Below are 27,273 nucleotides of genomic sequence, written 5' to 3'. Positions count from 1 at the left end.
ATTTACATATTTTGAAGAAACAAGTTATCTTCTGTGGTTTTTGTGTTATTTCCTTCAGTGGTTCTTGGTGCAGTGCCACTACAGGGAAGAGGGGGAACAGGTTTTTCAAAGGGTTTGGTTCGTTTTAATGTGAAATTTTCACTTGGAATTTTAATACATTGAATAAGTATGGCATATTATTCTAATAATTTCAGGGTGGGGAGTTGTACATTGCTACACATAGTTTGATGTGTAGTGAATTTCCAAAAGCATGTTAGTTTTAATTAATGAAAGACTTGCTTCCTTTCTTTCAGCCCTTGCCTCAGGTATTTGTTTTGCACTGACATCCCCTCCTCCACTCAGTGTGAGGGGGCAATTCTCTGTCTGAAACTGCTGAATAGTGCTTCCAGTAGCCTTCAAGTGCCTGACTTATACAATAATATAGATAGTCTGCAAACCTAATAAGCCTATTGCAGCAAAAAAAATTGGAAATTGTTTACCTTCTGTAAAAGGTGCTGACGTGCTGCAATGTATTTGAATTTGAGTCCAGATTTCTGTGTACCTGTTAAATAAGTTCAACAGTTTAAAACGCAAGAAAATTGTCGCCGAGTTATTATAGAAAATGAATCAAATTGTACATTTAGTGGAGGGCAAACGGAGGTGGTTCTTTTCAAAACAAACCAAGTCACAACTTTCCACAAACACTGGCTCTACTGTTGGGTCACTATTATCACCATTTTTAAAAATTTTTTAAACACACACACACAAATGCAGTTTCTGGAGTGGCCACTGTAAATTTAGCATCCCTGCCTAGGTGGTTACCAACATTTAGTTACAAAATGAAGTGCTTGCACAAGGTGCTAACAGCACACAATGAGACAGTAAAGGAACCTGGATGGCAGAGAACTAATAGTACTTTAAGGCATGTTCAGTGTTAAACTAGTATCAAATTAAATTAAAAATCAGTCCAGGAACCACTCCCTAAAAATCCTAATTACCAAACAGATTAATTTTAATTAGGTTCTGCATTGAAGCCATAACTTTGCAGAATTGCCTCACAAACAATTAGTTTCACAACTGTGTGCCCAACCCTATCTGTTGTCATATTGTTCTGCCTTTAGTCTTGCTAAAGTGTGACGGGTGTCCCGAATGTCATAACAGTATTGAGTAATTAGGCTGCAATAAACGATAAAAGAAAACATTTCTAGGTTGATGTAACTGTAGACATGCAGAATAAATGCAAAAAAGACCATAAAAACTCAGACCTTTTCTTTTTTTTTTGTAAACTAACCAAAAATAGTAACACAGAACAAGCTTGGATTATTTCTGTCAACTACTCGAGCTAAAATTTGACGCAAATTATTGCATATTTGTGTCTCTCACATTTGTGTAGCGGTGATAAACACAGAAGTGGAAATCACAGAGCAGAAGTGACACACCTTCCGCTGTTCAAGTAGCACACAGCAGGTCAGCAAAGCAAGACTTGAGAGCAAAAACTGTGGTGTGCAGCACTGACTTTTTGGGCAAGACAGAAATGCAGAGAATGAACAGATAAGCATAGCCCAAATCCAGATTACGGTCTAATCAAGTTTTTCCTCCTGTGGCTTTCCAAGTTTCCAATGTCCCAGAAAGCATGATGCTCTGGGCATTTTTATGCAAACTGCCAAAGAACGAGGTTTGCACAAATCAACTGGGCATATGGAGAACTTTCCTGCCCCCAGTATCAGCCCTCTCTGGCATGATGTAGAGATGGCGAGTCGGGTTTATAAACATTGACTTAGACTGGCATTTTAGTGGAAATGTGATTTTTAAATCTTCCACATTTAGTGGATTTTTCTCAATACCTCGTCCCCCAGACTGAACCAAAATGCAACAAAGTAAAAAATAAATAAATAAATAAAACAGGTAAACTTTCTGGATTGAAAGCATGTTGTCGTGGCAACGCCAACACATTTTCAGCTGTTTTATTTCCCCTTTCGCCTGGTCGGGACGCCTCGTTTCCCCACAGCTATTTTTTGGCTTTAGATTTTAAATGTTGGCCGTCTATAGAAACAGCCGTCAGTGACGTTTACGCTCAAAGCAGTTTATTTCCACTCCCTGTGTTGCATTCATGATATCAGCTATTTAGACAGCTTATGGGTTTACATCTCGCAGTGCAATTAAATGAGTTCAATTTTTAATGTGTTGTTTCTCCTGTAATAACAAATCAAAATGAATGTGTTAATGTCACAGCCCTAGTTTAGAACAACACATTCATGTTAGCTGTAGCTTCATAGCCTTCGACCACAGGGATGTCTCAGAAACTGTGTAAGAAAAAACTTTTTCTCTTTTTTTTTTTTTTATCATTTCACAACTAAACAAACATGTGCCTCATTTTTCTAAATAAAAGCACTTCCTGTACTGATTGTTCTGAAATCATTCACTCAATACACTGTAGTAAAAAAACCACAATGTACAGAAATCTGAGCAGTTTGGTTAATTAGATTAATGTTTAATTATTTAAACTGGCCCCAATCTACTTAAATTTGAAGGATCAGGCATTGGGTGTGAAGTGTTATATTTCTCAACGTCTTAGACAAAAAGAAAAACAAAAGTGGTATCGGCAGATCAGGCTTTTTAGAGATTAGCGATCGGCCAGAAAACTGCAGTCGGTGCACCCCTGTTAATTAGTGTTGAGTTCGCCACAATAAAAGCCCTGGACATTTGATTCAATTTAAAAAAATTATATTGCCAAAGATTTGACACATTGCTATTTTTCTTCTTGATGTAATTGAGTATTAAGCTTTCTAATCGAGCCAATATAGCCTCACTTCAATTTTTAAAATAAGTTATATGTTGGATAAAATGTTGATGTGTAAACTACAGCAATGCAGTGTTATGTGTAGACTAGACGAGAGGGTTGTAGAATGTTTTCTAAAGTGGCAAGTCGAAAAAAACAAAGCAAAAACTCCCAACATTCTTTCAAAATTATTATTATAAAAAGGAGAAATGCATTAACAACAGAGAGGCAACCTACACCTAACAAACAGAACCTAGAACAGCCAGGCAGAGTTTATCGAAGCCGTACAGCAGACTCACAGAGAGCGGCCGCCGACCTGACAGGATGTGAGCATAAAAAGTGAAACGTGAGTGGGAAGTGTGCAGGGTCACAAGGCAGCACAGTTGTACACACACTTGTTCTCAGTGACAATTAAAGCGGCAGGCAGACGGCTAGTTTGGGGTAAAACAGGAAGCTTGGGGCTGGTATTTCACAGCGACCCAGCCTTGGTCCACCACAGACAAATAACTCATTATTTTGAGGGTAATAAAAAAAAAAAAAAAACAGGAGGCTGTGAAACATTAATGCTGGTGAACATTGAACCTTCAGGGGTTTAAGTGGTAAAAACATTTTTAAGCTTTTAAGACAATAAGCTTGTTCTTTCAACTAGGATTTTTGTTAAAAATAAATAAATAAATAAAAAAATGAAAGGGCTCCTGAAGGCGGCAAGCTTTTCTATTGGAGGGTTTGACCTTGAATGAATGGTTATGCTGACTTCCAGTCAAAGCAGAGGAGAAGTGAGAAACAGATACAAAGCTGTCTCTACTCTTTGTATTAGCAAAGCTGGATTGTTCTAAGCCATTTCTAAAATAGCTTTGACTTTAAAAAAATTAAATGAAATAATTCCTGGTGATCACTAGCGTTGAAGCCTTTTAGGCCACTCCTAGGGAGTGTAAAATTGTTTTTCACACTTTTTCTGGATTGTGTCTGTTACACACCCACAAAATCTGTTAGCGGCTCTCCAGTGAGGGTGTCAAATTTTTTTTTTTCCCCTTGTCCAGCCCAGATGGCAGCGTTGGCTGAGTCAGCAGCGATCGTTGGGCAATATACAACTGGCCGATTAGATAAGATTAGATAAGGGCACGAAAGACAGTGCATCAGAGGAATTCAGGGACGTGCCGAAGTTCGCAAAAACATTGCAAATCCAGTAGATTTTCCCCACACTGTGTGGCGTTTCAGCCGCAAAGTGTGTTTTATTGGGGTTTGATGTGACGGGACAACAGTAGTGTATATTTGTGAAGTGGAAAGCAAAAGGACACTTTTCTTTTTTTTTTTTTTTTTAAAGTGATGATTTAAATTTGTCTTCAGCCTCCCTGAGCCAAAACTCTGTACAACCATGTCTGGTTTTAAGAGGAAAAAAAGATGACAAGCATCTGCAAATATTAATTTTTCAAGTCTTTTCACAGATTCTCAGGTGGATTCAGGTCTTGACTTTGACTGGGCCATTCTAACACATTAATGTGAATTTATCCCTGCAGGAGAAAAGCCTGCCAACAGCATGAAACAGCCACCACCGGGTCTCACCATGGAGGTGGTGTGTTTCACATATAGATTTTTACTAAACAGAGATTTCTATGCATGTCCTTGAGCTGCCTGGTCGTCACGGTGATGTTAGTTTAATGTTCAGCAGCAGACAACTGTAGGGTCTTCAGTTGTACTGTGCGGTTACCCCACAGTTTTGGTTCCTGCTATTGGAAACCACTAGATTTTACTTTATGGTGTCAAACAGTTAATTGAACTTTGAGAATGTGTTCTTGCATTATTATGCCATTACAATTATATTAAACACATTAAATTTAATAATTGTAATATGATGCGACGTGGACACGTTAAAGGGGTATGAATACTAAAACTCTAACAGTTTGTTTAGTTTAAATTTGGTCTTGACTTTAAAGACTGCATACTATTTTTTTCTAGGGGTGCACCAATTGCAGTTTTCTGGCCGATCGATCATTGATCTTTAAAAAAGCCTGACCGGCCGAGTCCGTTTTTGGCGGATATTGATTTGCTTTTACCTGAAAAGTTGCCAAATATGAGGAGAAAAATCGCTATTGTTAAGCAAACATTGCTGATTTTCAGATATTAGCTGAAGTAGATAAGATCGGTTTCACATAAATATCGGCTGACTACTTAATATTAAGGCCAATTTATCTGTCAGTTGATTATCGGTGTATCATTATTATCTTCGTCGTAATACTCACAAAAGCAAGTTATGGAGGAGATACTATTTCATCCTTATCGACATTTGACAATGTGTTCTCAAAGGTCTACTCACTAGACAGGCCTACAAGACAGTAGACCAGTCAAAAAAACATTACTCCTTCTAGCTCCATTGGCAGTCTAAAGTAGCAGACTTCAGTAGTTAGATGCCTTCTTTGTAATCTGAACCAAATGGCTGCAACCAAAGCATTTCCCCTCTTCAAAGGGAAGTATCAACACTAGCTTGCTGGCCTTGTATCAGGTGCATGCTGGTTTTCTTCTAATGGGAGTGATGGCTATTTGTTTTTGCAGAAATTAGAGTGAAATCATTCCTTTGTTTGTCAGATCTATAATTTGCTTCTTGTCTTTTTTTTTTTTTTAAGCGTCAGTCAGTGGTAAAATACTACAAGATACATTGCGCTGCAACACAAAGGCTTTCCTGTGCACCAGACTCAAGCAGGTTAAAGCCACAAGGCGAAAAACGCCACCGATAAACGGCGCGCTCGAGACCATATCCTGTTTTTCTGCAACAAGAAGAAAAGTTTGCACAGTCACATACAAAATGCAATCTTCAGGCACACACACAAACACACCCACACGCACGTTGTGTTCAGGTCCTGCCAAAGCAAACTTGTAAATGACATGTTCTTGCTTGTTTGAATGGTCCCCCACCGGCTGCTCCACGCTGCATCAGTAGAACGCTGTAAGCGCTGCCTGCGGGTCCCCAGTGTCCACGTAAATGCCAAGAGACACAACTAGGCTAATCTGTCCAACGAACATGCAAAACAAGACAACGCGTTCCAGCAGAGATCAGGATTCGTCCACACCAGCCATTGTTCTGCATGTTTAACAGCACCTTGAGTTCAGCTGGCATGCCAGGCATGCTGCGAATGCACCCTCCAAGCCCTATTCTGACTGAAACACGACAGACATACATACACACACACACACACACACACACACCCATGTGGGAAAACACACTCATAAGTTTGTTGTTACTGGGGAGTGCAGCTGTTGCTGTATGTCGTCTTGAACAAAAGAGCGCCAGTTCAGTTCACTGAAACCAATCAGAAGGCACCAGTTTTTTGGTTAAGCACCCATCCAGTCTGCAGTTCAAAGTCTCCATGTGACCTAGTTCTCGTACAAGCAACTGGGCTAACTTGAAGGAGTTTATTTTCATCACTTCGGAGACAAAACAAAGAGTTTCAAGACTGACTAAACTAGTCCTAGAGTTAATAATAGCAGCTAAGGTAAAGAGTTGGTAGCTCCTGACACACTAAAGTGAAGCTATACAGAGGTTTTGTTCTGATTTATGACATTGACAGTCCAGCAGTGCAAAGTACTTCACTATAAGCCACCTGCCTGTGAAGGTATGATGCTATGCTGTCAGGTTGAGGTTGTAAAACAGCTAGTACACCCTTATAAATTATTGCCCACTCGAGTCCCAAAGTTTTTCCCACGGCGACTAATTCAGCCAGTCGTAACAAAGCTGTATATAGCTGGCTAAATGATTCCATAAAAAGGAAAATAGAGGAGAAAAGTGGAATTTAGCCGAAGAGTAGCAAGCTAAGTTTGAGGGCTAGCTGTTAGCAGTCCTGCTGTTTAATAGAGAGAGAAAAGGGTTCAAAATGGACACGTAACAGGATGAATACCGGGTAATTTTATATTTTAACCGCGACATAATTATACAGCATAAGAAAACTCCTCCATATAGTTAGCACTGAAAGTTGCCTAGCATTGTTAGCGCTTCCTCTCTGCGGTAACCCATCCCGTTTGACAGTCACTGATTTCACAGGGAAAGAGAACTTGGTTCTAACTCCAGTCAAGCGAAAGTCCTGGAAACATGAAAATAATGTAAATATAGGGTGAACTCACCTGTTGGTGTTGGTCCCACTGGGTAGTATTTTCACTGACGTAGGCGGAGAAGCGTGAAGTGGTCTGGTTTAGTTTAGGAAGTTCACAGTTTTCACACACACGCATTAACACACACCGACCTTTCCAACTCAGTGTGTCCCCAGCAGCAACAGACAACAACTGACTGAGAATCCTCCCTCTGCTGGGCCACCGCGAGACATCTAAATCCCACCTCCTCATCTCTGATTGGTCAAATTTGGGGACAGGGCAAAATGGGCCAATTAAAATCAGTTTTTCACCTTCTTTGCCCAATGGATATGCATTAAATCATGTCCTTTCTGAGGTGCTGTGAAGAGCTTTATGGGCTTAGATAAATCAGATGTAGAATAAAATCTAATCATTATTAATGATAATAATTATATGTCCTCTAACACTGGTGACAAATTACGCTGTTATTTACATTCACCTAAATAAAAAAATGTAATGAACCTTACTTTATATTTTGTTTTGACATGTCTGCATACAAAAACTCCAACGTTCCCTGAGAGGTTTTTTTTTCATAGATGTTTGATGAAGTTAATGTTTTTACACTGAAACATTGTCAAAACAGAAAAGTTTTAGTTATTTATTTCGTTTACTCCTCGTACTTATTACTGTTTTTCTAGTCTGTAAGTATTTCTATGCTGTTTTGTTTCTTTTATAAAACATACATGGATACATTTCCAAATTTTCTAAAATACATATGATTAATGTACTCTTCTCATTATATAAAGAATAGATTGCTATCTTCAAAGCAAGACTCGAACAAATAAAGATTCGATTTATGGTTTGTATAAAAACAGTAAAGTTTTTGCACATTTCCCATTTAAATCCACTTTAATTGGTGTATGCATTCAAATTGGATGATGAAAAATGTGCAAAATTAAATCAGATACCTTTTTGTTGAAGGACTAAACAAAACAAAAAAAAAAATCTTCAATCTTTGGAGTTGAAAAGGAAGGATTTCGTTTATGAAGCAACATTTGAACAGCTTTATCTGAGACTGTCCAAACCTGACACCTGGCGGTGAGTCACTGTTATTGCCATGTCTGCCACTGCAGTAGTGGGTTCACTACACTGAGATTAGGAGGAAAAAATGTTTTAATCACGCCTTTCATTCACTTTGCAAACAGATGGCTGCAGGCGATTCGAGCAAACACACTGCGAGAATAAATACTTTATCACAGCAAGTGGAAGATTTAAATCTCCTAATCCCACCAGACAGATGGGTGGAAAACAGTGACTAAATATTGTTTCAGTCAGAAAATATGGACATTCTACTATATATATATATATATATATATATATATATATATATATATATATATATATATTTAAGTTTAAGTTGCAGGTATACTTTTTTCCTTTGTTGTTGTGAGTGAACTATTTTTGTCTCCACTGATTGATGCTAACACAACAGAGAATCACCGACATGATGAAAAATAATCCTGTTGACGCATGTCAAACCTATTTTGGATGTCCATCTGAGTGATTAGCATTAACGTCTATCTTAAGTCATACATTAATTACACGCTAATATTATATTATACTATTTTAAAATCAACGACAAGATCCCATTGTTCATGTTTAATTTTTTCAATCTACACAAAATATATTTTTAAGTCTATCTGTGGTTACTCAACATGCATTAAGAAGCTCAACCTCTAGGTGGCAGCAGCTCACCACTTGACTCTCGTGAGCCTGACTCAAACTTTGCCAAGAGAATCCGGCATAATGTAAACAATCTCACCTTGATTTCCCTCTGGAGGTGTTGATGACATTACTGCATTCCAGCTGTTTGGTTTGTATTTTATTTTGAAATGTTTCTCGATGAGATGTTGGGGTTGGAGTTGACAGCAAATACTGAAGGACTGTCCCTGTTACACCAGGTTATGGCAGAATCATCTTTTAGTAGTTTTAGTAGATACAGGAAATGTTGACTTATCTGCCTACCTACCTACCAATTGAACCGGATTTACAGCTGGTTTTGTGACGAGGCAAGTGGCCCAATTCTAATCCCAAATTAAATGTCCTAATTCATATCATTCAAGCATCTTCAAAGAGTTGCTGGTGATGCTGTGGGCAGAAAAGGATCTCCAGTAGCAGTCAAAAGATAGAGCTGAGCAAGGCCAGTGGTGGCCCCAAGCAAGGACACCCAAACCTTGGTTACCATCTGTGCTAATCTACTCCCCGGATGGGGATTGAAATAAGCTTAATGTGGACGACTTTGTTGTTGTTAGCCAAAGGTGACTTCAGTTCCCCCCCCCCCCACTCCACACCTATAATAATATTAACATTGAAACCCTGGATGTGAGAGCAAATACAAAGACAAAATCCGATGTTGGCGCTCCCTTGTGAGTTCGCCGGATCGGAAAACCATTCTTTCATCTGCTGCTGTCCGCACTTGGCTAAAGTCCAGGGTGCTGTGCTAATCGCAACATAAACTTGTCTTGATCTCTGCTACAAAATTTACATGTGGATGACTTTGCAAAAGTATTCACACCCACTGAACTTTTTCAATTCCCTCAGGGCCCCAGTTTATTTTATGTGACAGAATCAACACAGCTCAGCATTGTGAAGGGGAAAGAGACTAATATGTTGTTTTCAAAATGTTTTTACAAAGGAAAAGCTAAGAGATACAAAAGATATAAAAAATTTGAATGTTCAACAGATAACCTGAATAGCATTACGCTAACAATTAACCTGCACTGATCTGAACTCCCTTTTGTAATGTTACAAGTGGGGTTTTTTTGGGTAAATGAAAGTTATTCTTATTGTTAGGGCTGCACAATACTAGAAAATCTAGTGATGGCGATAATATCAGTAAATATTACGATAACATTATCAGTTTTCATAGTTCTTCTTCCCTCCCTTCCTCATCTGGGTTTCCAACAATCTGGGACCCTCTAGCATCGGTATCCAGTGTGAGCTAACCATGACGTTAGCACGAAACATGCAAGTTCATAACACTTTGAATACATTAGCCAACAACTGTTGTGCTCCAAACAGTTCTTCTCGATATGAAAATTGCATAAACTGATATTACTCTGAGGATATATTTGCAGTATATTGTGCAGCTCTACCGCTAAAATAATTGTAGTACTTACTGAATGCGAGTTAAGATTTTAATTTGTAAAGCATGTTAGAAAAAACCCCCCCCAAAATGACATGACATGCCGTTTTACTGTGAAAAAAACAATCTGATAGAGAATGAATACTTCTGTCAAGCCCGGGGTACAGCGGCCACACTGTGTCACCAAGAAGTACAGGCCACAGTAAATTCCTTGTAGTTCCTCCTTTCACTGTTTCTTGGAGATTTTAAAAAGCTCCTGCGGTGAGCGTGGAAAACGGTGAGTAATATGTCAACATTTACATTTGGGCGAGTCAGAATCTAAAAGGTGCCCAGGCAGATGTGAGGATGCGCAGTTTTCTAAATGTCATCAGTGTAGTTTGATGAAAAGGCTTTTTGTCTCCCCGAGGAACAGGATCTGTTTTCTCCCAACTCGCCTGCAGAGACGACAGAATTTACTGAACACATTTAGCTCTGAGGTTTTTGGTCTTTTCGTACTTTCTTTTTGTGTTTGTTCTCACAGTGGAGCCATAAGCTTAATCTAAGCTGAACTGGTATTGTCTAAATGCTTAGAGTGACATAATGCATTGATCAAGCTTTCAGTTTGTGATGGTCATAAAGGGGCAGTATTATGTAAAATCGACTTTCTGAAGACAGGGTTGCATAAAGAGCAGGAGCTTTTAAAGGGACAGAGGCACAATTTTAAGGTATTAAATAACAAGGTAAAATGAATTTTAAGTCACATTTGATAGATTTTTTTTTTAACAACTGAGGTTAACATAGTTGCATGATTGAGCTATAAAATGTGCCTGGAAAACACATAATACTGCCCCTTTGACGGGTTATATGGCTCTCCACCCAGGGCTTCCATCTGTTGGGGCATAGCAAGAGAAAACAAAGCCTTGTGTTGCACTCAGTGTAAACACTAGAAGAGCACATGGAAACAGCACAAACGTCAGTATCTGATTCTAATTTAAACTCAAGAGTCCCCAAGCTGGATTGAGGAATATTCAATACATATTTTTTTAAAAATCATATTGCAAACACTTTTGTTTGGATTTTATTCCCGGCACTAGACCAGACCAAGTTTCTCCCAAGTGCCCTGCTGTTGTGCCTTGCTAATATGCTTCTGTTTTCTGAGCATGCCGGCCAGATGCACATTCACGTCCATGTTGACGTTGAGCAGCAAACAGCCGTCCTCTGATCTGCCAGACTGCGCAGACTTTTGGAGCTCTCGTTGGATCTTTCTTGGTATTTAATGTAATTTTCTAGGCCACAACCTTTCTTCTTGAACTCCACGCCCGAGTCTCTGTCGCCTCCTGTTTATTATTTTTTACTTCCTAAATCCATGGTCAGCCCTTGAAGAGTAATTTGATTAAAAAAAAAAAAAAAAAACAGCTTCATACCAGGAAACCTTTTTTTTTTTTTTTTTTAAAGAATACGCTGATAATGACAGTAGCTGTCATGTTCCGTGTTTATCTGTGTATTTATTTATTGTTTTCTGTGTCCTTGAGTCTCTTCGTTGTCCTGTCCTCCCCTTGATTGTTCCCAGGTGTGTCTCGTTTCTGTGATTACCCTCCCGTGTATTTAATGCCACCTGTGTGTCTGTGTCTCTGTCGGGTCCTCGTCTAATGTGCGTTCAGTCCTTCGTCTTGTCCATCCAATTTACCAGTTGCTACCGGCGTTGAGCCCTGGCTTCTGCTCAGTCGTGCTGCCTGGTTGTGTGGACTCTTTTGGGACTTATTTATCATTAAACCGTCATTTCTCACGTTGCCTGGGTCTGCTGCGTCTGCCTCACCACCTCAACACCACACCGTTTCATGACAGTAGCATAATTTTTAAAGATGTGCTAACTCAAATAAAGAGGTTCAATTCTAACTGATTTAGATCCCTAACTTTAACCTCTTGTATTAAAAAGACACACAAATAAAAATGATCCCAGGACTGAAATCCTACCGAATCTTTAGCAACCACAACTAATGTGCCATACGAATAATTTGTATTTACAATGTGGCTTTGAAATCACTGTTGAACCACAACTTACCTAACCCAAAGTACGACCAGACGGCTAAGTTCTGAAAATAACCCACGATTTTTACTATATGCAAAAATTAGATAACAAAAAACACTTTCAAAAAATTGTGGCTAATAGTGGCTAAAGGTTTAGCCACAGTTCCACCCAGAGGCTGTAGCACAATCTCAAGAAGACTTTAATTGATGTTTGAAAGAACCATAAGCTGCCTCCTGCTTAGCTTAGCAGAGCCACGGGATTTAATCATAAAACATTCTAATAATGAACACCAAGCACAACTAATGAGAGAAACATTTGAGAAGTAACACCTTCAGTGAAATTAGAAATAAAAACTTTAGGTAGGATTGTTTTATCTTAGCAAATGAAAGCAACTGGTGATTTTTTAGATTCGCCCTGCACTAAATAGACAAATTTCAGTGACTCATATATGCAACACCCTCCATAACTCACACATAGAAATGTAAGAAGACAGAAACAGTGAGAATATAGGCGATGAGAGGTTTGTGTAGGCAAACTCGTGAGGACTGAAGGTAAATAATAGAGTCAAGAAGAAAACAGTAGCATGGGGAAAAAAATCAACCCACTGAGTTATTGTGTACCCACATTTCAGGCTCTATCATCAGATTAGCGTCAGACGTTGGGTGCCAGGAGTGTGGGGAGATAAGCATTTGTTATTTGCCTTGAAAATGAAAGTGTGTACTCATCATCCTGGAGTCTACTTTTGTATATATATATATATATATATAAAACTCAGCCAAATTCAATCCAGTTTTGCTATGAAGGTCCATTTCAAATTTCTACAAAACGCTGACAGTGGTTCTATCCTGAGGGATGTTGTGGCCTATTTCTTCCCTATTGCCTCTCTAGTTTTCCTTTTATTTTAGATTGGGAACATCAAGTCAGCTCCACTGCACTTGGAAAAACAATAGAAAAGAAAACTCTAATCTTAACTGAAGAATAGTAGTTTCAGGTTCCATGCTTTTCTTTCATAATTCTCTTTTATACAGTGTGTGATCGCAAAGGACATTTCCTCTCTGGAAAGCAACGGCCTAAACCTCTTTTATATTAATAATAACAAGAAGGAACAAGGGAGTCAGGGGAATTTTGCATATTTACGTAGACATAATTTGTGATGTTTTATTTCTTTAAAAAGAAAAGTGCAACCAAAAGCATGTGTGGCAGATTTAAGCATAAAATCTAGTTCAAACAGTGCTTTGAAAAGCAAATGTTATTTGAGAGAATCATTAAAATGAGGAATAAATAGGGAAGCCAATAATAAAGGACCTAAAAAATGATAAATAACAGATTTTTTCAAAACAAGCTAAATGTAGATATATACTTACCATACTATCTCTCAAATAAGTCTTGTTTTTCTTGTACTTTTATAAATATGAAATATTTTAAGAATTAATATTTAAGGAAAATTAAAGTGGTTTTGTTTGGACCACCTTTTTACAGGATAGAAATGTTATAAAATTCCCTTTGGTTATCAAGCTCCTTTTTTCAAAAGAAAAAAAAAAGATTTGATGGTTTTTTTATGGTATTCGTGATTTAAAACTATAATCTTGAGCTGATGTTAAAATTATTGCTGTTTCTGAAAAATGTTTCATGTGTGTAAAATATGTATTTCATTCATGTCTCTGGCAAAAATAAGCGAAAAACAAGACTGGGCCCAAAACGTGGCCTTGCGGAACCCCTAAAAGACATCCTAGTTAACAAAATGTGATCGTATCTACGCAAACACATCAGCTAAATGATGAACTTTGTTAATTTTTGACTTGGAAATAAAAAATATGCTACTACAATGATATTCTTTATTCAATTTAACTTAAAAGTTTGTTGCTTGTTCATACATAATAAAACGGTTGATTCTTCTTTGTATTTTCCACCAGAAAACGGAACTTTTCTGTTCTTGGCTTCATCTTTATCTCGGTCAGGACATTTCAATCTCTTCCGCTGATGAACTCTCCGTGACCTTGAGTGTTTTTCTCACTCTACCGGATCACTTCAGGACCTCTGCTCCGACTAACCCTTCTGTTTGCAGGTTCAGAGGTTCACAGTGTATTCCCCTCTGAGATGGCAGCGGAGGCACTTAGAGAGATCGAAATCGATGCGAGGGAGAGAGCCGGCAGAAACGCTCATTTTCAACGCACGCTCTGATGAAATCAGATTGATTTGCTCGGTGTGAACAACGGGGAGACGGGAGGGAGGTGGCAGCAGAAAGCGAACCAAGGACATCATCAGTAGTTTTGACGTCGTGGGATCGCTGTGTGGAAAAGCATCATGGGCTGGTGTCTGGAGGATCGTGTGCAGTGAGCTGTACGCTGTAATGAACTTTTAAAAGATGTTCAAAGAAGTCACCAAACACGATAGTGTCTATTTTAACATTGGGCTCAAGTCTATTCAAAAAAGGAAGTTGATTTTAAATCCAACATTAATATTTGGATCAAAAGTGAACAAGAACAACACTAGTTGAACTAAAGTATTGTACCGTATTTTTGAAAAGGCTTAATTGGGTGTGAATGAGGTGAGAGTGAACTTCACAGTGAGATCCAAAGAGCTGTCTGAGGTCTTCACAACAAATATTAGAAGTTTATGAGTCTGGTGAGCTCTCTATATAATTTGCTCTTTGTATCTACGAAGGTTCTCCCTGAACGCAGACCATAAGACGCTAAATGAAGTCTTAGAAAACTCCTAAAAGGATTTCGGACAACAGCCTCTTACGACAGATGATATAAAAGTTTATACCTCTTTAGAAAAGTTTATACGTTTCTAAAGTCTAAACTTTAGAAAGATTTAGCACCGATTTGTGCTCTGATGGCCGATTCGCTGCTGGTTGCCAACTTGCAACTGGCATCGGATTCATTCACATGTGAATTCAGGATATAAACAAGGAAAACATGAATTTATTACATAAGACAACTCAGAGCTATGTGCATCAGCTCAGAGAAGTAGGCAATGAATGAGCGGTAGAGGCAGAAGGAAGAGGAGGTGAAGGTGGATAAGGAGGATTGACCTTAATGAGGTGACAGAAAGAAAATCTTGAACTAGGAAGAAAGGTTCCAGCAAAAATGGAGGAAAATGGAAAAAAAAACCCGAAGACAAGATGGTAAATAGCCAGAGGGAGAGAAGAGTGCAGTTAAAGATCTCGCAAAGTGCAAAAGTCCTGTTGGGCTACAAGGTCACACCAAGCACTGCCGCAGTCACCCTTAGCATTGATTTATGTCTTAATTAGGGCACTGTAATGATAGCGAAAACACAGGCCATCCGTCTCTTTTAACACACACATATTGTACGGCTGCACAGCAAGGAATTTCAGGACAGGCATGACTAAGGGATAATAATGGTGCTTTAAAATCTCATACCAACTCTTTCTCATATAATTTCAAGATAATCAAATAACGCCCGCCGAGACAAAACCACATGAAACATTTATTACCTCAAGGCTCCAAACCCAATCCGCCCGTCCAACGTTAATCCTATCCGTCCCCTTCCACTTAACTTTCTTTGAATATGCTATAACGTTTTCACAATTTTCAAAAGTCAGAATCACTGAATTTTTGAGTTTTAGTCATTTGTAAGTCGTTGTCGTCAAAGTTGCAAAAAAAACCCCAACAACAAACAAACAAACCCTAGACCAACTCAGAGCTATGTGCATCAGCTCAGAGAAGAAGGCAATGAATGAGCGGTAGAGGCATTGAAATGTTTCACTCCATAGCTAACGAGTCTATGTAATATTTGAGTTTCGCGGAAAGAGCGACAAATACGTACTGACGTTTTTTCATACCGACGTTTTTCACGGTCTGAGGTGCATTTGCAGAGCAAATTAATAACTTCCAGGTGACGGAGTTAAGAAGGAGATTTTGAACAAGATCACGAAAGGTGAAAAAAGCAGAAACAAAACCACACAAACAGTGGTGGAGAGAGGAAAATCTAGGAAAACTGACATAATGGCTGCAGTAATAATTGGTGGGTTTGTCTTGTGGAGAAACAGCTAAACAAACAGTGAGGCTGTGGTACTATTTATAGCTTATAATAAATAGGTTAACATTGTTTAAAGCACCATTAGGTCCTTCAATGCTTTTCTCCATTACACAGAAACACTAAAAGACTTCCTGTTGTTAAGATGTCCAGGACGATTTCAATTACTGACCAAGATTAAGTTTTAAAATTAGAAAGAGAAAGTATATCTTTGACCTAATATCAAGAACCAATAAGAGATGATTATTAGTCTGTCGGGTCAAAGAATAATTTCTCTTATTGTAACAGACATCTTGCTCTTTAAGCAAATCACAGTAGCTTTCTCAACAAAGGAATTTTTTTTTTATTGTAGAGAAAACAGATCATTTGCTTTGTAACATCTTACGGTTTTTGAGTTTTTTTTGTTTTCCCTCACAGGGAGCCTTGAGTTAAGAACAGAACCCGTGTGGTTTTCTGAAAACGGCCGCTTTTGTCTTCAAACGCACGACAACGGCTAGAGTCGAGGGGAAATTCCTGCACAGCGTCTCCGAGAATAAAAGATGTTCTCCTCATTAACACCACAAAAGCAGCGCGAGAGAAAGAAGTGAAGGAACGTCCCCATGGAAGTCGGAGAGGGAGGTCAAAAAAAACAAACAAAAAAAACTGTCTGAAATATGCATGAAAGTGTCCATATTTCGCAGTTGAATTGCATAATGCGGCGCTCAGAGAGCTAATCCTGAGCAGCGTTGCGTAATGCTGGAGATGGATGTGGAAGGCCCTGGGGCCTCGTCATTATTTCGACTTAAGACAAACTGCTTTGTCCGGCGCCAAACATGAGCAGCTGTTAAGAGTATTACATTAAAAGTGATAATTGGTACTCGCCGGATCTGTTCTTCTTCTACATTCCTTGAACTCGTGCGACGACTGCTCAGCAAACTGCGCTGGCCAGCTGTAAAGAGTCCACGCGATTTGAACTTTTGCTTCTCCGAGGGAATCTGGAGTCTTAACTGAAGGAATGTGAAGAAGTCCGACTACGTGGCAGTGAGCAGGTATTTACCTTTTACAGATTTGTTATGTTTTTACTTCTTTGTCTCAATTAAACATTTCTGGCCAGGGCAGACCGGGGTGTGAAAGCCACAGACCACAGCACCTTGGACAGCCGTTGTGAATACACTACTGTCCTTGATCACAGCACACCATTGCCACTAGGCAACAGAAAGTTTCCCAGAACATTTACACTTGCCAACAAATCAGAGAGGTTTACAAAGTTTCCAATTTCAGTCCAATAAAATGTAGGAGTCATATTCAAGCACGATTTGAAGGCGGAAGATGATTGGAGGATTGCAAAGTGTGAGAAAAAGGCAAGAATGTTTGCCTTCTTAATGAGGTTATAACAGGAAATAGTTACCATAACTACGTAGGTGATACACCGCTCTACATTATGATGTCACCAGATGACTCTGAACACATCCACGTACCAATCAGATGCTTAGAATGAATCAATGCGTGGATGTGTTATAACTTTCTCCAGCTAAACAGAAACAAAAATGAAGTTATTATTTTTGGACCTAAAAATAATAACTTATCTAAAATAGTGCGCTCTATAGCGCTGGAAACCGGCGCTCAGGTCCGAAACCTGGGAGTAGTGATGGATTCTGACCTGAACCTTCAGAGTCACATAAAGACACTCACAAAGTCGGCCTTCTATCACCTGAAGACCATCTCAAGGATTAGAGGACTAATGTCTCAGCCAGATCTAGAGAAACTCATCAATGCATTTATCTTTAGTCACATTGATTACTGCAAATAGTTTATAAATCACTGAACGGCTCAGCACCACAAATACACTAAAGATCTGCTGTTGTTGTATCAACCTTCCAGACCTCTCAGGTCTTCTGGTTCTGGTGGCGTGCAGACCAGAACATGGATAAGCAGCATTCAACTTCTATGCACCACTAATCTGGAATAAACTTCCAGAAAACTGCAAAACAGCCAAAACACTGACTTCCTGTAAATCAAGGCTAAAAACCCAGCTATTAAGAGTTACTTTTGAACCATAATAAATGGAATATTCACCACCATATTTGATGCGTATTTATGATTTCAATGATGGAACTTGACAAAATACATATAATCTCTGTATCTGTTTTTCACAATTTCTGAACAGCCTTGTTGCTGAAATGTGCTACACAAATAAATTTGATGTCTAAAATGACATAAAGCCATTTTAAACATCTGTAATGAAATGGTTTGGATCAAAGCATTTTGTCAAAGTTCTGTCCTGCCTCCATATGGCAAAAAGTGATGTTCAAAGATGTAACTACTTTGTTAATATATCACATAAAATCCTAATAAATACATTGAGGTATGTCGCCGTAACATGAAAACATGTGAAAAATTTCAGTGTATATGGGATTTGCACAGGAAGTGTTATGATTTGGAGGCAGTAGCAAGCAGAGGAAACTCCTCTTTCAGAAGGTGCGATATAATGTACCCTGCATTACAATTAGTCAGCTTTAATGATGAAGCAGCGCTGCAGAGAGCATCAGAAATGACACGGGTCCATATGTTCAGATTCAGAGAGAACGAGTGGCTGCATTATCTCAGCTCTACAGTCAGAGAAAATCTAAAAGCCAAGACTAACACGGTTAGTGAGGAAAAACTGCCTGCCTCAGATATGTTACCTAAAAAAACCGCAAGATATTTTACTCTTACAATTTCAAAACTCCATATATATATTTTTTTCTAATGGGAACATTTGGCTGAAAAAAAAAAAAAGGACAAAATTGTTCCCGGCCAGCAGCATCCAGATTTGCGTCGGAGAAGAATCAAATTCTGTTTCCTGCTCTCCACCAGCTCCAGAGCCTACCTGCTCCCAGGGGGAAAATTTCTGTCAGATGGCAACACGATGCCTTTGTCCCCAGGAGCAATATCAACGCGAAGTGGTGTCACTGTCAATAGAAAATAAATGAACAGTCATCAGTGGGACCTGGAGGTGAGGAAGGTTTTCCTGCATAGAAAGTTACTGATGTGTTGTGGTGAATTTGTATATTTCTCTGAATGGTAGTTAATGACGTACAGAGAATAGGAGCTAATTAGCCAATAGCAGCTGGAGTCTAAGCCTACAGTTCAACAAGAAAATAGACTACTAGTTGAGTGCATGAACAAAAACACATTGTTTTTCCCACTCCATCCATCCATTTTCTGTTCTCCCTTTGTCCCTAATGGGGTCGGGAGGGTTGCTGGTGCCCATCTCCAGCTACGTTGCAGGCGAGAGGCGGGGTACACCCTGGACAGGTCGCCAGTCTGTCGCAGGGCAACACAAAGACATACAGGACAAACAACCATCCACACACACACTCACCCATAGGGAGAATTTAGAGAGACCAATTAACCTAACAGTCATGTTTTTGGACTGTGGGAGGAAGCCGGAGTACCCGGAGAGAACCCACGCATGCACAGGGAGAACATGCAAACTCCATGCAGAAAGACCCCGGCCGGGAATCGAACCCAGGACCTTCTTGCTGCAAGGCAACAGTGCTACCAACTGCGCCACTGTGCAGCCTGTTTTTCCCACTTTTGAGCTATATTTAGCTGCGTACGCTAAAACCTAATTACGGATAGGAAGGAGTCAGACGTGGTGATTGTTCAGAGAGCTCAAATTAACGATATAACGTTGAGCTCTGTTGAAGCCGTGAGTTTCAAAAGTGAGCTCAAATTCCTGTTACTAGCCTTTGTTAGCAAACAATGCTAATTCATTGGGAACGCTACACATTGTCCTCTAAATCAAATCCTAAAGTTGACGGTTCTTATAGTATACAGAAAGTGACAATAAGGGAATTTTTATTTAAAAACTCAAACTTTTACTATATATATATATATATATATATATACAGTACAGACCAAAGGTTTGGACACAACTGTGTGTCCAAACTTTTGGTCTGAACTAAGACCAAAGGTTTGGACACATTTTCTCATTGAATTCAATGAGAAAGTGTGTCCAAACTTTTGGTCTGTATTAAGTACAGACCAAAAGTTTGGACACACAGTTGTGTCCAAACTTTTGGTCTGTACTGTATATATATATATATATATATATATATATATATATATATATATATATATATATATACATATAAGGGCTTAAAAAGTTAGCTTTTCTGTCATTCACTGTATTCATATCTAGCTGTATAAACACTGTCTATAATAAAGCGGTGGGGGAGGGTTGTACAGATGAGAAAAAACTGTTATTGCAGGAAAAGGTTTTGATTTGATGTGAGATGTTTCTCAGTTTATCTAAGCTGGTAGCTTCAAGTACCTGATATCTTTTTAAAAAAAATCATATTTCCATATGTATAAATGTTCTACTACATGGACAGAGAGTGTAAATAGATGTTTTAGAATTTTGTCTTCTATTAAACTGTTCTTACTTTAGGTATTCATCTTACCTATTCCCAGTCTGATTCTTCAGGTTCTCAAACAGTATCAAAAGTATTTTCAAAGACTTCCTGTCACAAAAACAAGGAAAGAGAAGGGCTTAAGACCCAAATACAAATGATAAACCAGAGGAGTTAAGAAGACAAAGGGGGAATGGCACTAATTGATAAAATGTTGAAAAAAACCAAACTCAGACAAGAGGAAACACAGGGAAAACGCAATAGAATGAGCCCAGAATTAAGACAATATTATATTTTAAAAATACACTTTCATTGAGATATTAAAGTTGGCAAAAAATATTAGGGATGTAATAATACTTTAACCCAAGTGATCGGGTGTATTCGGGAGAGCTTTTCTACTCTAACATACTCTAGGCTGACTCAACACAGACCCAAAGCAAATGTCCACTGGAGACATCTGTGCAAAGGTCAACTTTTACAATCACGTAAGCGTACTTGGTGTTGCACAATGAACTGTTCTGTATGCAACACCAATCTGATAAGGTTGAGAGTCAGGGTAACCAGTCGCAAGGACACGCAGGAGCTACACTGCCACTCTGTGCCATACTGGTGGGTGTCTGTTGGCAATTGACGGAGATGAAACAAAGTTAGGCATCCAACTAGCTCATCAAACCTGTTAGTATACAATTCAGATTAGGGGAAACGAAGGAATTTGTCACAAGAAATGTAGACAATTGGTACGCTTAACTATAAAATCCCAACCATGTATGGAGGGTGCGCGTAGAGTCCGTGCCGCTCACACAGAATGCACAGAACACCTGCCTATGTTAGAGGCTTTAGAGCGTGACTGAACAGGCAGCGTTTTATAATTACAACAACAAATCTGAAGCACCAGTATGTCTCACGAATGTGGCAGTGTCGTTTTTCTGTCCCTCCATCAATGTACTGCGTTCTGTGAAGGTACTTGAAGCTACCAGCTTAGATAAACTGAGAAACATCTCACAGCAAATCAAAACCTTTTACTAACCTGACTGTACCGTACCATTGCCCTATTGATCTATTGACCTACAACCAAAGGGAGTCCAGGAATGGTGTGGTACAGGTCTGTTGTAAGGTCCATGTTTACAATGGAAACAGACAAAACAACATATTGAACAACACCAACCCATGCCGTACCGCTCAGAGGAAACAAGGAATCCCTGCTTCCTGCAAGGAATTGGGAGAATAGGTAAGATGCTTTCTTCAGATCCTCACTGCATTTTATGCCACCCCAAGATTTCAGATAGTTTCTAGCATTTACTTCTGGGTTGCAGAAGAAGAGGCTCGTCCAGAGAACCACATATACCTGAACCATTTAAATATTGATTCCAAGAAACCTTCTTCCACATATGTGGTGTGTACCCTACAAGGCTTGTAGAAAAATGTAAGTAGGAGTTCATCAGACGCCTTTCAATACTGGCTTTCCTCTTGCAACTCTTCCATACAGGCTGGATTTGTGGACTATCCCCACCTGGGTATGCCTGCAGCTCCTCCAGGTACTATTGGCAAACTTGTTGCTTAATTAAAAATCTCCTTGACAGATTCGGTCAACTGGTCAGCAGTTGTCTTACTCCTTTCATTTTTAGATGATTTATTGAGCAGTGGGCATGTCCAGTCCCTTTAATTTCATTACTGCTGTATTACACTAAAGACATTTCTCCATTTTCACTGCAAGTGCTTGCTAAAGCCCAACTTTAGGAGAGTTTGTTCATTAAATTCCCAAAAGAAGCAAATGGCAGTGAATGTTTCAATGAACTATTAAAGTTCTAAATTGAGCTCTGAATCCCAGTCCCTGGTCCACTATGACAGATGAACTCTGGGATCCAATCAATGGCGATTCCATTTTTAGAGCCAGTTGATATCAAGACAAAGCAGAGAGACTCTACTGCGACGTCTGATTGCCAGGCATCCACAGTAACATACTCCTCTCCTTTCTGCTCCCCACTCCTCCTCCTCCTCTCCCCTCCCCTCAGCAGGAAAAACCTGGGAAGGAGAATCCCTTTGAATTAACTGCAGAGCTGCCACTCGCTCTGCCGGGCGGGATGAAAAACTGTCTGCAGAGGTGGAAACAAGGAGAGTCGGGGAGAGGAGGGAGGCGAGGGGATGTTTCTCTTTCATATTGTGCTCTTTGTCCCCCAGCATTACGGGCTTTCTCCTACTCTCTCTCTTGCTCTCAGTTCTATCCTGTGATTGGTATGCAGGGCCAGGCCTTCTCTCTTCTGCAGTGTGGGTTTGTGAGCGCTGTTGCATGTCAGAAAAAGAGGGAATTGCACTGCAGAGGTGGGTGCGGTGAACACACACCCCCACACACGCACACCATAGATCCATAAAAACCCTGGTGTGCATCCCCAGGGAAGCCTTTCTGGCTGACTGAGTCATGTTCCTGCTGTCATTCAAACTGAAGATTTGATCTTGTTTTATTGCCCATTCAGAAACACAATGCTTGGCAAGTATCGATTATTCTATTTCAATTCTCTTAACTCCAGTTACGGGATATTAATTCGGACTGATTTGCTACTTTACAAGGCTTGAATCTCTCAGAAGGTCAGGAAAAATGTCACATTTAAAGTAGCAACAATGAAGACGGAGAGTATATAAAGAAAATCACTAGATTAAAGAAATAATACTCTATTGTAGCTTAAATGAATCAAGGAGTTCTCTACACTATTGTGCAACAGGCACCAAACCCTTTACTTGGCAATGCTTCTTCCTCCAGATCCTTGATGTTTTTGACATCTTTCTGCTCCAGCCCACCTAATTCAAATGTTTCCATTAACTCGTCATCACACCAACAGAAGTCTGTTAATCACCCATTCATGTAAGTCAGGTGTCCCTGGAAACACCCAAACATCCAGGGCAGTGGATCCCTAGAACCAAGATTCAGAACCGCTGTCTTAGATCTTCAATAACCCTTATCCCAATTTCCAAGTGAACATGAACATACATGTAAAGCATACTTGGGTATTTGGACATTATAGACGCGAATGTCCCATTTTGGTTATCTAAAAACTCAAAATTGACGCTCATTGACAAAGTCACGTGACCAAAATTATGTCCTCATGCTTGCAGGGAGGCACTCTCCTCCCCTTCTTGACGCCAGGCAATGGTCAAGCTATTTTGCACACAGGTCTGTGCGGCCTGTTGTAATTGGTGGGAATTTTTTTATGTGGAAATGCACTCAGATAGCAATGTTGATATCCAACTAGTCCGCCGCATCCGCTGTTTGGTTTTTGTATCCGTAGGCAACATGAATAATTCTGACATGTGTTTATCAGATGGGGTGAGAATTTTGGTACATTTGTAAGATTCTTCACAAAATGCATACAAAAAATTGTCAAATGGTTAAAAATGTATTAACCACATTATCCACAGAGGAGGCTGTCTGCAGAAAGGTGTGCCGCTCTTTCCTTGACCGTTTGATTTACCTATGTGCTTAGAGACACGACATACACTGAGAAAGGAAAGATGTCTAAAGGTTGCTCTGTGCCGTGTATGAAAGGCGAGCGGAAATATCAATGTCCTGTAACTACATGAACTCACGTCAACCTTTTGACTTTGGATGAAGCAGAGGGGAATCTTGAGTCACAGTATTTGACTCAAAGGTTTTTAATCAAATACTCAAAAAGAACAGAAAATAGAAATAGGCAGATGCTTTTGGCATTCAGGATCTGTTGATATGCCTATATTATGACCCTCAGATACCTATAGTCATAGATCATGAATGAATATACTAACCCCTCGCTACAAGACTTTGACTGAGTTGTAGTGATAAAGGTTATCTACATTAGAGATGGATAGATGGGTGGAACAGTACCGAAATGTCTACATTCCTTCCTGAAACTTTTCAAAGTTGTGATTATGTTAAGTTCTGAATTGAATATTCCTGAAACAAATCTTGACCAAAAATGATTCTTATGCATCAAGGAGCCAAAGAAAAACTAAGGAACAAACAAACCTAACCAGGTAGGCTGTACAGACTGCGAGAAGTCAGAATGCAAAACCCCTAAATCTCAATAGAGTAAACATAAAACAATCAAGATCACAACTTTGACCCTAAGGTAGAATTGATTTAGATACTGCAGGTAACTGGGCAGGAATTCAGAACATTGTAGACAATATTAACAACAGCAGCCTATCTCCTATTTCTAGAGACATCGATGTAAAACTCTTGGTCTTTCTTATTAGCACTGCTCCTCCGCTGCTGGTCAGGTGTGTCTATTTCAGGCGGATGATAGCTGCTTCATCTGTGCAGTAGCGTCTCTGGAAAGCAGCAGCAGATCAACAACTCGCTCCCCACTGCAGAGAGGAGACTTCAATGGATTTTCTCTCCTGGTGCTAGTTGAACCCAATTACACACAAAGCAATAAATCCTTAGCAATGCAATTTCCCCTCTAGACAAGATCTGCTGGGCTTCCCCCTTCTCTTGCTCTCTCTGCACTGCCTCTTTCCTCCAGCCACACACACCAACAGCCTCGCTCTCCATCTGCCTCTGCCTCGATCACGGCACTTATTTCTTGCTCTTTCTCCCATTAAAGCCTCTCTGAGTTTTTCCTTCTCCCCTTTGGTCTCCCAACGTTTTCACCTTATTACAGTCCCGTCTCTCACTCTTTCATCTGCCATCTTTTATTTTATGTCTCATCTCCTCCTCCTCCTCTCTCATCCTTTATCCATTCCTCGCTCTTTCTAATGCTCTTATTACACCAGGCTCTGTGTGACCTTCATCTGCTTCTTCCTTGCAACTCTTCCCCTGTCGTGTGTCACCTTAGAAATACAATCTTCCGAGACTGTCCTGTTCTCGTTGGTGTTTGTCTTTCTTCATTACCCAAATCTCTCTTCATTAATGGGTACATGTGTCACACCCGCTCTTACTTCAGTCTTTTCCCTGCAGGGATAATAATACAGGAAGCATGTAGGAAGATTTTACCTGCAGGGATAATGAAGTATGTAAAGGACAAGCAAGCTTAGGCAAGGACATGAAAGAAATTGTTTTTATTCAAACAAAATCACTAGTGAAATAATTTTCTCTATATTTGAATTTCTTCTCAAATAGTTAGCTTTCTGATTTTGTACACAGTATTGCCCTTTTCACTACGTTGCATTAATTTTCCAGTAGTTTAGCTTTCATACTCCATTTTTATATTCCCTGATTCTAAAAAGGAGCCTGTCTGTTGTCAAATATTTCAAAACTAGGATTTTGACAGAAAAATAAAATAAAGCTCTACGTTATTCCACATGTAATGAGAATATTTACAACAGACGATTGTATTTTTTTAAGAAAAAAAGAAACTTTTCTTTTTCCTGTCGGATTCATGACAGGTTGTTTAAGCTGATTCATTTGCAGATGTCATCTGCACATATTCACATATCAACATCTTAACACTGATTAGTAAAAAAAAATTAATTGATATAAAGTTAAAATTAATTCTGACATAACCAGAAAAAAGGACTAAACACGGCTCCCTGAGGAACGCCAACAACACCAACTTGTTACCAGACAGCACACAATGTACTTTTCCAGCCAAACACAAAACTCACTTGTGCCAAACGAGTGTAATATAAACTGTCAATAAAACTTAGATATTAAAACTTTACTTGAATCAAATTAGGAAAATACCTATGTCAGGGAAAGTCATGAAAATTACCTAAAATTAGCAGTAATAATTAATCCATGTGTAGTAATAGTAATAATAATAATAAAACAGAATTGGAAATGGGTGTTGACTTAGCACCAGAGTGCTGTTCCAGAGAAGTGCAAACATAAAAAAAAAAATCTTGGAGATTAACAGATTGCCATTCTTGATAGTTTTCCACTTTTTAAACTCTTCATACTAGCTTGCAACTAAGGGGAGAATAATAGTCTTTCATGTCCACATTCATATATTTATGAATGTCTTCAACATCAATGACATGTCCAACAAATTTCAAAGTTTCAACACTGTAATTACAAAAACGTAATGCACACGGACCGTTTCCGTCTCTTACAACATGGTGACCAAGAGTAAAGTCCCTACCCTAGTTGACCCCTGTAACCTTATCCTGTTGTTTCATGGAAAATGTAGGTGGTTTTTGATTGTGTTTATTAGCATCTTTACCAAGACACCAAATGCACAAGTTCTCACTTGCCATCCAAATCTGTGATGGCAAGCCTCCCAGTGTCCACTCTGCTCCCATGACTAATGCTTTCCCAAGTAATATTTGGCACAATGAACAGGTTCTCTAATTAACTGAATGAGCAACAGATGTGGAAGAGCAGACTCCAGCCTGTGTTACAGAGGTATAGTTAGCTAAACCAAACACATTCTGTATTGAATGCTTACTGCATATTGAAGAGAAAAGAGGAGATTTAGGAAATTTCATTTCTCAAGTGTTCTCTAAAAACTTCTTAAGAGTTAATCGGCTCAAGTCGGCTCAGTTTTCTTGATAAATAAATGATAACATGTTCATAACTTTACAGTTTGCTGTGTGATGTCTTTGAGTACTGCCTAATGAACTAAATTTCAATACGAGCTCAACTCTGGCTTGTTAAAAAACCATAATGACTGACCATATCATTAATTGTGGAAAAGTCACCAACAGAATGAAAAGTCAAGGAAAATCAAGTCAAATGCTTCTTTAAATCTGTATTAAAGGTATCTACTTGTTGTGTCCCCTGCTTTACACGGACTAGTGGACATCAAAACAACAAACGTATGTGATGTATAACCCAGCTACAAACCAAACAATTAGAGGTAAAAAAAGATCCAGTTTTAATTTCTGGGTAACAGAATGATTAAGCTGCAAAGCCTGGATGGTCTGAAGGACAGGAAAACCTCATTGGCTGCATTTCATTGATATTGACAAAACTGCATGATTCTTGGAGTGTTTCTTGTTTATTAAGCAAATGATT

The 27,273-nt window shown here is 39.2% G+C and overlaps 1 protein-coding gene across 2 annotated transcripts in view; it reads right to left on the bottom strand.

The window, feature by feature from the left end:
* Window positions 1-7,046, bottom strand: part of fam49a (family with sequence similarity 49 member A) — a 32,094-nt gene extending 25,048 nt beyond the window's left edge. For both annotated transcript variants that reach the window (XM_028041076.1, XM_028041075.1), the window contains exon 1: window positions 6,872-7,046. The gene's annotated coding sequence lies outside the window, so the exon portion shown is untranslated. The remainder of the gene's footprint in view (window positions 1-6,871) is intronic.
* Window positions 7,047-27,273: the final 20,227 nt, after the last annotated feature.

The sequence above is a fragment of the Xiphophorus couchianus genome, chromosome 15, assembly GCF_001444195.1.
Source record: "Xiphophorus couchianus chromosome 15, X_couchianus-1.0, whole genome shotgun sequence".
In the NCBI taxonomy this organism is placed as follows: domain Eukaryota; kingdom Metazoa; phylum Chordata; class Actinopteri; order Cyprinodontiformes; family Poeciliidae; genus Xiphophorus; species Xiphophorus couchianus.
Note: the sequence above shows the minus strand (reverse complement) of the source record. Positions and strands in the feature narration are given on the sequence as shown.